Below are 13642 nucleotides of genomic sequence, written 5' to 3'. Positions count from 1 at the left end.
CTTAGCTGGTATATGTTGCTTCAACTCTTTTCAAAGATAAATTGTGGCCAGATCTTTCAGTGTTTTAAATGATAAGAATCAGTCCTGCTAACCAGTGTAAATCCTGAAAGTTTCCTCCTTCTGTTAGACTATTTTCAGACTAGTTATTTTTTTTCTCCGTTTTCTGCTATTTTGGAGAGGCACAGGGGGTTTCTGACATGCTGGAGATAAAGATTTGTTGCCTTTTCTTTGCTCCTTTTTATTGCTATCCAACTCGTCAACCAGTTGCTTAAGAAAAGCAAGTTTGCTTACCGTAAATGGTGTTTCCATAGATAGCAGGATGAATTAGCCATGTTGTCATGGGAACTGTCATTCAGGCCTGGGAGGCGGAGCTTTACCAAGCAAAAGCCAGAGTTTTGCTGTCTGCGGCTGCGCGTGTGTTCCCACGCAGGAAAGTAACAGATTCTCCTCAGTCTGTGATTAAGCTTCAATGGAGTCGAAGAGATGGCGACTGCCAGGGAGGAGGGAGGGTCAGCATGGCTAATTCATCCTGCTATCTACGGAAACACCATTTACGGTAAGCAAACTTGCTTTTTCCTGTTGATAGCAGGGCTGAATTAGCCATGCTGTCATGGGAGTCCCAAGCTCCCGATCACATTGTTTGTGATGTGTATAGGTGCACGTGATCCATATTAGTGTGGCAGTCACCGTGAACAGGAAGATAGAGATTGCAGGATTGCTTGCTCTATCTTCGGATCAGTGGCTGCTTGTTGATCAAGGCAGTAGTGGGATGTGACGGTATGGAGCGATGACCATGTTAGCTGCCTTACAAATGTCTATAGATTGTACATTTTTGAGGTGTGCCAAGGAGGCCGCCACTGCCCTGACTTGGTGAACTTTGGGCACAGAATGTAGATGTAATTTCTGTTTGTCGTAGCAGAATTTGATGCATTGTGCTATTCAGCTGGAGATGGTGCATTTAGCCACTGGGAGTCCAGGTGCTTTCGGGTCGAAAGAGACAAATAGTTGAGAAACACGGGAGTCAGAGTGTGTTCTCTTTGTAGTACGCTAACGTTCTTTTGCAGTCCAGTGTATGCAGTAGTTTTTCCCTATCATTAGAGTGAGGTTTAGGGAAAAAGATGGGTAGTTATATGGCTTGATTTAGATGGAATTTAGAAACCACCTTTGGGAGGAATGATGGGTGAGTCCCGAGAACTACCTTTTGGTGATAAAACTGTAAATATGGAGCATAGTGGACTAAGGCTTGCAATTCACTGACTCGGCGTGCTGATGTTACCGCTACCAGGAATACTACCTTCCATGTAAGGTATTTCATGTGTGCCGAGTCCAAAGGTTCAAACGGGGAAAGCATGAGCTGTTCAAGATCTATGTTGAGGTTCCATGGAACTGGAGACTTAGAGATCAGAGGACGAAGGTGAGTTAGCCCTTTAATGAAACAAGAGAGCAAGGGCTGATTGGAGATAGGAATATTGTTAACTGGTCTATGATATGCCTCTATGGCACTAAGATGAACTCTAATGGATGATGTTGCTAGACCAGCTGTGTATAGTGTATGAAGGTAGACCATGAGTAGCTCAGGTGAGCAGTCCAATGGTGTTATGCCCTTGGAAATGCACCCGGTAGAGTAGCGCTTCCATTTATAGCTATAATTTTTCATAGTTGAGAGTTTCCTGGATTCTAACAAGATGAACTGCGTTGAAGTAGAAACTCCTTGTTCTGTTAGAAGGAGCCGTTCAATTTCCATGCTGTCAAATGGAGAGATGAGTGGAGTGGGTGCAGGAGCGTCCCCTGTTCTTGGAACAGTAGATCTGGGCGATTCGGTAGTCGAATTGGGTCTTTGCAATTTATTTGCAAGGACAGTCGTAGAAGGAAACTGTACCACGGCTGTCTGGGCCAGGCTGGAGCTACGAGTATCAGTTCTGTCTGCTATGCACTTTTGAATTGTCCTGGTAATGAGTGGTATGGGAGGAAAGGCATACAGGAGGCCTGTTGTCCACGGGATGAGGAAGGCATCCTGAGCGGGCTGGGTCTTATTGAGCAGAAGTTGGAAACTTGAGTGTTTATTTCCGTTGCAAAGAGATCTATCGAGGGTGTCCCCCATTGTATGAAGATGTTGTGGGCTACTTCTGAATTGAGTGCCCATTCGTGAGGATGAAAGATGCAACTTAGCCTGTCCGCTCTTGTATTCACTATTCCTGGTAGGTAAGTTGCTTGCAAATGTATGCAATGTCGGTGAGCGTGTTTGAAGATTATCAGGGTCTCCTTGCATAGGGACCATGAACCAGACCCTCCTTGTTTGTTGATGTAAAACATTGCCACTTGATTGTCCGTGTAGATCATGACCCTGCGGCCCTTCAAGTGGTCTTGAAACACTTGTAGTGCATTTCGAATCGCTCTGAGTTCCAATAAATTTATTTGCAAGGTCTGCTTGGACATTGTCCATAAACCATGTGTTTCGTAAATCTCGAGATGTGCTCCCCATCCCTTGTGCAATGCATCGGTGGTTAAGACTGCATTGTGAGGCGGGGGGCTGAATAATGCTCCCTTGGAAAGGGTGGAGTCCAGGAGCCACCATGCTATGTCCTTTCTCATCTCTGATGTTAACGATAGTCTTTGTGTCATTGGTTGCGAGTATTGTTTCCATTGACGTTTTAAGCCCCACTGCAGGCGTCGCATGTGTAGCCTGGTGTTTGGCACCATGAAAATAGCTGCTGCCATGTGACCTAGGACAATTAAAACTTGTCTCGCCGAAGGTATTTGAGTTTGGTTCAGCAAATGGCGGAGTTGACACATTTGTATTGCCCTGTCTTTTGGTAGGTATGCCCGGTTCCGAGTGGTGTCTAGACACGCTCCTATGAATTGTAGCTTTTGTGTTGGCTGTAGATGTGATTTCTGCAAATTGATCACCAGCCCCAATTCCTGGTGGTGGCTGAGGTATTAAAAAGATGGTGTTGATTTTACCGGGGCTGCCAGTTGTTGGGTTGGCTGCCTCTGGTTTCGTGACTTACCCCTCCGTTGATTTGGGGTCTGTTGTTGCGTTTGTGGACGCTGATAAGATGGATAAGACGGTGTACGGTATGACTGGTAAGACCTGAAGAGTCTGCGGGCTTACAATTGTCGACGATTAGAGCCGTAGTAACGGCGTGTAGATGAGTATTGTGACTGCGCTGTCAAGGATTGAACCGCTAGAGCTTCATCTTTTAATTTGCCTACAGTTTCCTGAAAACGCTCTCCAAATAAATTGTCTCCTGTACATGGGAGGTTAGCTAGTTTTTCATGCAGATCTTCCCTTATGGCACTGGAACGCAGCCATGCCATTCTGTAGGCGGCAATGGCTGTAGCAGACGCCCTGGAAGATGCCTCAAATCCTTCATATATTGCCCTCAAAAGGTGTCTAGAACACTCTTCTATATCATGGAGAGGTGGTGGTACCTGGTCTCCAGTCGATGTAAGCATACCTTTCGTTGCTTGTATGCACTCATAGAGATATTGTACCATATCGAACTGATGGTGCATAATGTGGGCGTTTAACATTGCATTCTGGTACATCTTTTTTCCAAACTCATCTAAACATCGGTTGTCCTTGCCTGGTGGATAGGAGGTATGTGTCTTTGTCGTCTTAAATCTTTGCATCGCAGATTCGACCACAATTGATGCTTGTGGTATAGTGTAGTGTAATGTTTTCTGCATTCGGAATTTTATATCTCTTTCTTGAAACTGCTGACCAGAGTATGGCGTTTCCCAGGTTTTCTGTAAAACGCTATGTAAGACTTCTTGCGGTGGAAGAGACTTGGGTTCCCCTGGAGCATCAAAAATCTTCAGGAGACACATAGTTTCCATTCTAGGATCCGTATCCTTTTGGACCTCTAGGTGTAATATTGTACCCAGTTTTTCTAAAGATTTTGGGTAAGTGAGGTCCTCTGGAGGGGAATATGGTTCCTGAGGTTGTTCTGGTGGGTCATATGGGTACCTGGTAGACGAGGATGGTGATGTTTGTGGAGAAACAGAGTCAATTGGCGTTTCTGGGTTTTGAACTGGCGAAGTTGGGCAACATCTTACGGGAGATGACGGAGGCTCCACCGATGATTCCCTGGAAGTGTGTATACTCTGTTCCGGGGAACTTAGAGGCGTCGTTAGACATCTTAAAGGATGATTCAAGGGTTTCAAAAAATCCTGCTAATGACTGAGCTGAAAAAATGCTTCTTTTGTTTGCGGAGGCATTACTGAATGACCGGTTTGTTTAGATACATCACTTGTATTAGGCTCCACAGGACATAGTTGAGGTAGATTATGTGGGACATCATGCTTCTTCCCGGATATCTTACTTGGTCTATTATCTTCTGTAGTCTAAATGGAATTATGTGAGGACGTAGAGGCATTGGAGGAAGGAACTTGTATTATGTCCTTGTTTGATCTGTGTAAAGGTTTCAAACCTTGTGTATGAGAAGAAATAGAAGTAGAAGGGCTTACTTCCCAACCCTTAATTTTTTGTGTAGCCTTTTTATGCTGTGAGTGATGTGAATGCCTATGATGGCCTGACGAGGTTTCTGTTCGGGTTCTTTTTTCTGACTATGACCGTCTTCTATGTTTTGGTCTGTATTCTTTAGAAGTGGATTTTGAGGACCATGAACTAAGAGAGCAGTTTGGTGTTGAATCTTTAGAGGTTGAATGGGATACCCCTGGAGACTCATGCCGTCTTTTTAAAGTATGTTGTACTTGATGGGATGATTGTTGTAGCTTATTTGTTGTCTTTTGCGTCGTTGACGCCGGTCTTTGCACCGCATGCGCCGTATTTTTCTGCGCCGTCTGTGCCATACTCTGTTCCTCTGGCACCGTGCGTCTCTTGCTTCGTGTTGTGTTTCGACGCCGTATGCATCGACGCTGATGTGACCTTCGCCGCCTGCGCCGTTGCTGTCGGCGCCACTTGCGTCATACTGTATTGCAACGCACGGTGCTTCGAGGACGGCGCAATCTTCTATAACGAGGCCGAATCCTTGTCCTGGTCTCTTGGATCAGGTCCCTTATCCGACAGTCTAGGGCGTCGTGAAACTTCCTTACCTCCAGGCCTGGAGGGTCTAGGATCCCACGACGCTGCTCTCTTTAGTGGTGGGGCTGGAGTTTTAGAGGGCCCTGGTGAAGTGTGAGCCTCAAAAGGCTCCGAAAAATTCAGGAGCTCTCTCATCTTGTAGGCCCGCTGTCTTTGGGCCCTCGGTGACATTCGGGCACAAAATTCACAGTCGCTTTGACTTTGATTTGGCTCGAGGCACCGGTAACATTGGTCATGGCCACTCGTGACAGACTACCTTCCCGCATCTGCAGGGTTTGAATCCCGATTTTCTAGACATTTTGAAAAAACCGTTGAGGAGAGAAAAGCTCCACGTGTGATCTCGCGCACGGAAAGAACAGACTGAGGAGAATCTGTTACTTTCCTGCGCGGGAACACACGCGCAGCCGCAGAGAGCAAAACTCTGGCCTCTGCTTGGTAAAGCTCCACCTCCCGGGCCTGAATGACAGTTCCCATGACAGCATGGCTAATTCAGCCCTGCTATCAACGGGAAATGTCCAGTATAAACTACAGTTACCCTTTGTTTGCTATAATGTCTGTAACTGAAATAGTCAAAAAAAGGTTCATACTAAATTAATACAAGATGGAATAAATACCAGAAGACTGGGTAAAAATCAGACTATAAGAACCATTAGCTTTCCTATTAATGTTTTACCTCTTGAATTATTTAAGAAATACATGGGTGAATGCCTGTCTATATCTAAGGAAGCGTGCCCACATATCCTGATTATATTTTCTTCTATTTAATTCTATGGTGTGAGTGCAGAGGAGGAAGAGATGGAATTAGACCTTTCCCAGGAGCTGAAGTCTCCTGAACTCCAGATTCCAAGCAGACATTAGTGATTCTCCTTTTTGACTTAGCAATTGGCTATTTAAGATATTTTTCAAGAAGTTTGAGTCTTCATTTCTGGTCTCTAAGGGGCTGATGTAATAAGCTGCGCTAAAGCTGCTGTGGATTTGTGTGCTTATTTGTGCATGCAAATCATTTGCATAATTTTTTTTTTACATCCCACAGAGGTGCCAGCTTTCTTCACATGAGGTGAACAAAGCCTGTACTCACAACTAGCGCCTGTTTTGCTGTGGGTCTTATTACATTGGCCCCTCCAGTAAGGTCTGTCTTCATCATATCTCTAAATATACATAGTTGTGCTGAATGACATTTTAGGGGTGAAAGCAAACTTTTTTTTTTTTTTTCTTGGGTACAGAATTTACTTTAAATTTATTTATTTATTTATTTTTAATTGTTATAGACCGAAGTTCTTGTAGGAACTACAAATCAATCCGGTTTACATACAACTTTTAAATGCCCAAAAAGAGTAGTGGGCTTTACATAGAACAGTTGAACAATAAAACAGGTAACAATAGAACTAACAATAATAAATTATCCTTAAAAATGTAAAATTGTCATCTGATGGTTCATAGATCTAAGAATCCAGGCCTGTTTTCTATCAGCAGAGAAAGACTAAAGTTTTAGTATTGTGTTGTGATTTTTTTTCTTCTTTCTTTGGTTTAAACAGTTGTGCCAGGTCAGCTTGTTAGAGAGATAAATAGTTTTAGCTATGCTGAAGTGCAATCGTTTGAGAATTCTTCCCCCCCCCCCCCCCCTCTCCACTTTCTGGTGGACTTGCAGTTACTTTATATTGTTGATGTATTATTTTAATTATAGCCTTTAAAATTTAATATAAAACAATCATTTCTAGGGTGTAGCAGATGGACTCAGGACCAATGGGTATAGTGTACCCCTGATAGCAGTAGGAGACGGATCAGATTTCAATCTGACGTCAGCCCTAGTACATATACCCCTGCAGGAAGTGCAGCTCTTCAGTATTTTCCGTCTCCATAGCAGTTCGGGACTCCATGCACGCTAGCACAGCGTTATAGTAATTTAGCAAAGAAAATCAAAACAAGAAGAAATCTTACCTCTACAGATGAGCCCCGCTCTCCTGCAGTGGCACCCATTGGGTCCCTCCCCCAGTTGAGAATTCTGGAGGTGATTTTCGCGATCCCTCAGAGGTAAGCCTCGGTCCGACGGCCGACCCGCGTTGGGGACCTAGCCCCCGACATCGGGTGAGGCTGAGAGGCAGGGGTGCAACTTCGAGCGCGGTAGTGAAGGTATTTTCCCTCTCCCCCCGCAGGCGGAGACCGCCCGGAACAAGACCGGGAAGCTCCGAGACAAGGTAAGGTCGAAATCTATTTAAAAGTCTCCGGTCTCTGAAGCTCGAGGAGTCACACAGGTCCCCAGCCGGGACCAGTGCCACCGGGTTGATCTGCCCTAGCAGGGCTAGACCCCGGTCAGATCCGAGGGTCCTCCCACGTGGAGACCCTCTGAGATGGTCACCATATTGTCCGCGTGGTCACCGTCACCATTTTGATCTGGTCGCCACCCTGTCTGCCGCCCCGATCCGTGCACACAAGCGACGCGCATAGCCACGCGCTTACTGGGCCAGGCGCATAACTTCAATCTGTGCACACAACAGTGCGCACATCTCCCTGAGCGCGTACCAATCTTACGCTCACAACTTCGACGCACTGGGGCGCATAACTAAGCCATTTTACGTGCACAAGCCATGGCACCACCTAAAAAGAAGCTCAAGGCTCAGGGCCTTTGCCCAGCATGCCACATTAGAGCTGCACAGCATGAGGAGGCCACGGCCCTCTGTATACAGTGCAAGGAGCCCCTGGGGATCCAGCCCACAGCCCTCCCCAGCCGGTACCGGGTTCCAGCTTCTCGAATAGTACGCCGGACCTAGCGTCTCCCAGCGGGACCCTCCCTCAAAAGGGGCTCCCCAGGGACATGGCACCTCTTAATGTAGACCCAGCATCTATCTCCTGGGTGGAATTCTTCAAAGGCCTGCATACCTTCATCCACATGCAACCGGGGCCTCAGATAATATGGCCATAACCTCCACCAGAGGACCTCAACATCCCGGGACCCTCTATGCCCAGGAAAGTGATTCCACCGCCCAGAAGCCCCTCCTTGAGGGACACGGACAACTCAGATGAGGAATCAGAACCCCTGGAGGAAGGGGAACTCCCTCCAGTGATAGAGCCCCACCGAACCATGAGGTGCTTCTTCACCAAGGACGAGCTTCCAGACCTGGTCACACACAGCTTGAAAGATCTTGCTATCCCAGGCACAAGTACCTCGGAGGAACCTTAAGACGAACCCCCTACTAGAGGGACTCCGTCAGACCTCCCGTCATTTCCCACTATTACAAGCCATCCAGCAGCTAATTGACCTGGAATGGGATGCCCCGGTGACTATGTTCAAAGGAGGGCGTGCTCTGGCAGCCATGTACCCTCTGGACCCAGCTGCCAAAGACCTCCTGGCATGTCCGAAAGTGGATGCCATGGTCTGCACGATCTCGAAGCGCAGTACTATCCCAGTTGAGGGAGGAGCAGCACTCAAGGATGCTCAAGACAGACGTCTGGAATCCATCCTCAAACAGTCTTTTGACATCTCCGCTATGTCTCTACAGATCGTGGCCTGCTGTGCCGTGGTGACACGCACCTGCTTATCACAGGCCAGGAACAACACTCCGGGGGAAGCCCTGGAACCAGCAGTATCATTCCTCACAGCTGCTTCTGATCTGGTGCGCACCGCAGCTAGAGGAGTGTCATCTGCCGTGACAGCCAGAAGACAACTCTGGCTCTGAAGCTGGTCGGCCGACGCATCTTCCAAAACGAGACTCACAAGGATGCCCTTCAAGGGAACCCTCCTGTTTGGAAGCGAACTAGAGAAACTAGCCAACAAATGGGGCGAATCCTCACTGCCGCGGCTACCGGAGGACAGGAGTAAGAGAAACCAGAAGGAGTGAACGCTCTTCTCCTCCCATGGCCTTGCGACATTCTGCTCTACGCATTCCCTCCTTGGCCTTTGGTAGGCAAGGTCTTGAAGGATAGAAGCCCATCCAGGAACGGTGGTGCTGGTGGCTCCAGAATGGCCATGAAGGCTGTGGTTCATGGATATCCTCAACCTTGCAGTGGACGGGCCGCTCTGCAGCAGGGTCCTGTATTTTTCGACCAGGTGGATCGCTTTTGTCTAGCGGCAGTCCCGGCGTAAATCCGCAGGGCTTTTAAAATCTAGCCCTAAGTGTTAAGGTTTAAACATAAGAATCCACTCAATTGCATTGTTTAGTCCGCATGTTATAAAATCGGGTGTCAATGTGCACGTGCCAGGTTGCGTGCACACATGGACGCCTGCATGCAACTTTATAAAATCTACCCCTAAATGTTAGCATGCTTTAATGCTGCTCATCATCGAGACAGTAAATGAATTGGCGATAGAACTCAAGAAATCCAATGAGCAGCACATAGAAGAACTCAAGTCTAACTCGCCAGTTGAGGAATTCTCTATCTAGCTCACAGAATACAAGGACAATATAGAGAAATACTAGTGGGAATTAAAAGCATCCAAAATTTAAAAATTTCACTGTGATGAAAACAATTACAGTAAAGTGTACATATATCCTTGGATGAATAACATTAAAATTATATGCAATACTTGCACCTTTGATTCGTCATCCAGTGAATTAGAGAAAGGACACATCACTACACTGTTGTACAGATAACCAGAGATCAGTGGCATTTAATTTGCCAACCACATCCATGGAATCTGTGGTCTGGTCTCGAGATTTTTTTTTTTTTTTACAGACAACATCCAGGCGCAAGCATCTCACTGGCCCTCAGACCAATTTTCCATGCCAAAGAACATATGGTCCCGTGCGAGAGAAACGACAGACTCATTCTCCGTGGTAAATTCTCAGTCCGTTTTCAATTTATCATCCCGGACACTTACACCAGATGAAAATAAACTTTGAGGGCCGGATTTTAAAAGCTGTATGCACGTAAATCGGCTTACGCGGGCCGGGCTTATTTTATAAAGACCCAGCAACGTGCATAAAGCCCCGGGATGCATCTAAGTCCTGGGGCTTTACTAAATGGGTGGTCTGGGGGTGGGGCCAGAGGCATCCAGTAGGCTGCTGGCATGTGCAACCTGCACCTGCCTCCAGGCAGGCACAAAAGGTTAGACAAAAATTTGGGGGGGGTTAGGAGGCAGAAAGGCTAGGGGAAAGGGTGGGAAGGTCAGGCTAGGGGGAAGGGAATGGGGGAAGCCCGCAGGCATCGGCGCGCGCAAGGTGCACTAGTGTGCACCCCTTGTGCGTGCCAACCCCCGATTTTATATCGTGCTCACCTGCACGCGCATGTTATAAAATCAGGCATACGTGTGCATGCCGGGTAGCGCACGCACATGTACGCCCGCGCGTACTTTTGAAAATCTACCCTTTAGAGAAGGATGTATTGTTTGTCCGAACATCTCGTTATGATTCTTTCTCCACATGAGTGTCTTTACAAAAGTTTTTTCATCAATTTAAGATTAAGAAATTTTTCAGTTCAACACAGGTCACATTATCCAACACTACTCTTGCACGTAAATCAAAATGGATACCACTAGTTAATCTTGATCCAGCTTTGGTAACCTTTGAAAATGTAGTCCTTCAAGACAATAATATGGAGAAATCCTCAATGCCTCCCTTACATAACCTTACATCTGTGGAAAGATGCTTCCATCACTATCCGTCCAGCAGATAAAGGTGGGGGGCAGCAATACTACTGATTACTATAGTTTACATTAAAGAAGCATTATGACAATTATCCGATCCAGGCTTCTATAACTTACTGGATGTAGATCCTACACCAGTTCTACAGAGCCATATTCATTCTTTTCTACAAGAAGGTCTATCAAAAATACATCACCACTAAAGAATATAATTTTATATTGGAGATACACCTATGCAAGCCAGTTTTCTACATTGTTCCAAAATCATAAGTTCTCTGCCAGGCCGTCCAATTATCTCTGGCATTGGGTCATTATTAGAACCTTTCTCACAGTATGTGGATACATTTCTTTGTCCAATTGTCCCCTTCAGTCAGGCGTATGTGTGAGATTCATCGCACTTTATTCAGATATTACATAACCAAGATTTTGGTACAGAAACATGGTTCATGGTAACAGCTGACAGAACTTCACATTACACAAATATTCCTTAGGATGAATCATTAAACATCCACGATATCCTGATCTAGCGTGACTACTCAGAAGGATTCAATACTTTTGTAACGCAGCTTCCATTGCATTAAAAAAAAAAGTCTTTTTGTTTAATGATCGATTTTATAAACAGATACAATGGGAGCGACCATGGCACCCTTGTAGCATGCATCAATGTGGCTCTTTTTGAGGAATGCTATATTTATCCATCTCGGTTCTGGATGGATATTTTAATGTGGGTGCACTTTATAGATGACATTTTTTTCATTTGGCAAGGATCAGAGACTACTTTCCAAGAATTTTCAACATGGACCTCTTGGTTATTAAGCATAATAACCAATTAACTATGACTAGCTACACTAAACAGACAGGAATACTTTACTCCACTACAGTAGCTTTCATCCAAAGAATTTATGTGCCAACATTCCCACAAGGCAATTTTTAAGACTATGATGCCTTTATGAGACCACCCAAGAATACCACAGACAGAGAATATATGCAATAAATTCTCTGAGGATGGCTACCATTGAAAAGTAATACAGTGTGCCTATGCAAATCGTGACCACCTTCTTACTAGCCACTTCAACCACAGTACGGACAGGATGGATTAAGTGATCCTTTGCTCGAGTAGGTCATATTTTATACAGAAATTCTTAGTCTCATTTGTACATCCTACAACTCCATGAGGTGTTTCAGTCCATCCCCATCTTTGCTCGATCACATGGTCACAATCTGCAGGCTAAATTAGTGTCCACCATCCTAGAGCAGAAACAGCAAGATACAAGATCCTCGGGACAACACAGCAGTGGTCCTTGTGTAGTCTGCTAAAATGCACTTCAAATTAATGCTTTCCAGCACCCTAATTTAAAATATAGGCATGTACTACATGAATATTATGACTGCAAGGCCACCGAGGTAGTGTATGCTATCTGTTGTCCATGTTCTAAACTTTATAATGGACATAATAAACTGGCCATCAAAGTCCGCATAATTCAACACAAAAGTTGCATCCACACCAGGGAACTACAATCACCATTTGTACAACAGTGGCTCAACTGTGCTCATACAGAAGATGACGTGCGGTTCTTTGTGATTCAACGATTGGCCAGAAAGGGTAACATTTCTCAGTTACTTCAATGTAAGGAACAAAAATGTTTCTACAATTGGCAGACTCACCTTGAATGGGAAGCCTTTTCATAAAATTTATTTTTTCTGAATATTTACAGCAACAATTTTTTATAAAAAGTTTAGAATATTCATATTTATTAAATTCACATATACAAGATTCACTTTTGTAAAAGTCATTTTTCGAATTTTAATTTTTATAGAATTATTTATATAAGATTAATTTTCATAATATTGATTTCAGTACATAAAATATTTTATATAAACCATTTTTACATATTCAGTCTTATTAAACACATTTTTCATATAAAACATTTTTTTTAATGTTTTAAAATATTTCATATTTTTTAAATCCATTTACAGAATGTCTACAAAAATCATTTTTGTCAAGATATTTAATAAATGGTCTACACTTCTCCATAAAAATCTTTGTATAATATTTATTTTTTACTAGATTCATTATACACAATTTTTCTTCATAATAACATTTCTATAAATCTTTATTCTTCACCAGTTCCATGTTCAAGATATTTACTTTTAACAATATTCATAGCAACTTTTATATCAATTTAATTTGCTTCATAACAAATTTCAGTGATGTTTTGGTTAGTGAACTCATCTACAGGTTATTTATCATTCTTGTCTACAAGCACTGCAACACATCTAGTAGTTTCTTCAACCTCACCTGTTTCATTTAAATGGCAGCATGGTATTGCGGGAACAAACCTGTTTTGACTCCCTGCTATGACATTTGCTTAACCCTTGAATGCCAAGGTAAGCTCTGCTCAACTGAGTTTCTTCTTTACATACATTGCATTTGAGAACATTGTCTATAGCACTGTTTCAACTTTACCCCTAGATTCATCATTCTGCTACATTTATAGCAGAATGATGTGCCATGAAAAAAAAAAAGGGGGTGGGGGAAATAGTGGGCAGCCGGCCGCATCCCCATAGTGCCACGGGAAAAGGTGTAGTTATTTCCCACGGTGCTACCGGCGCTAATGTGAAAAACATCACCCGCAGCGCTGGCAGGAAATAACTCTTCCCAAACCCCGCCCACACTCCTCCCCATCCCCTAATTAGAATAATACCACGCGATACGGCCGAGATCACTTGTGTTAGGGCCTTATCACGTGCAATAAGGCCTTAATGCATGCGATAATGGCCCATCACATAATAAAGAATGACCCTGTTAGAGTCTTGATTAGACCATTGAAGATTTTTTTAATTATTTATGGTTGGAGACTTTTTGAAAAATGTTAGTTTTGCTGAAACATTTCTCCGATGAGTCTTGCATAGCCACTGTTGGGTTTGTGGCATAGTGTGGACTCTTGGTCGCAGTGGTGATGACGCCTCCCATGGGGAGGGGCTCCGTGGGGAACCACAGCGATAGGCTAGACTCA

This window comes from Rhinatrema bivittatum, chromosome 4 (genome assembly GCF_901001135.1).
Source record: "Rhinatrema bivittatum chromosome 4, aRhiBiv1.1, whole genome shotgun sequence".
In the NCBI taxonomy this organism is placed as follows: Eukaryota; Metazoa; Chordata; class Amphibia; order Gymnophiona; family Rhinatrematidae; genus Rhinatrema; species Rhinatrema bivittatum.
Note: the sequence above shows the minus strand (reverse complement) of the source record.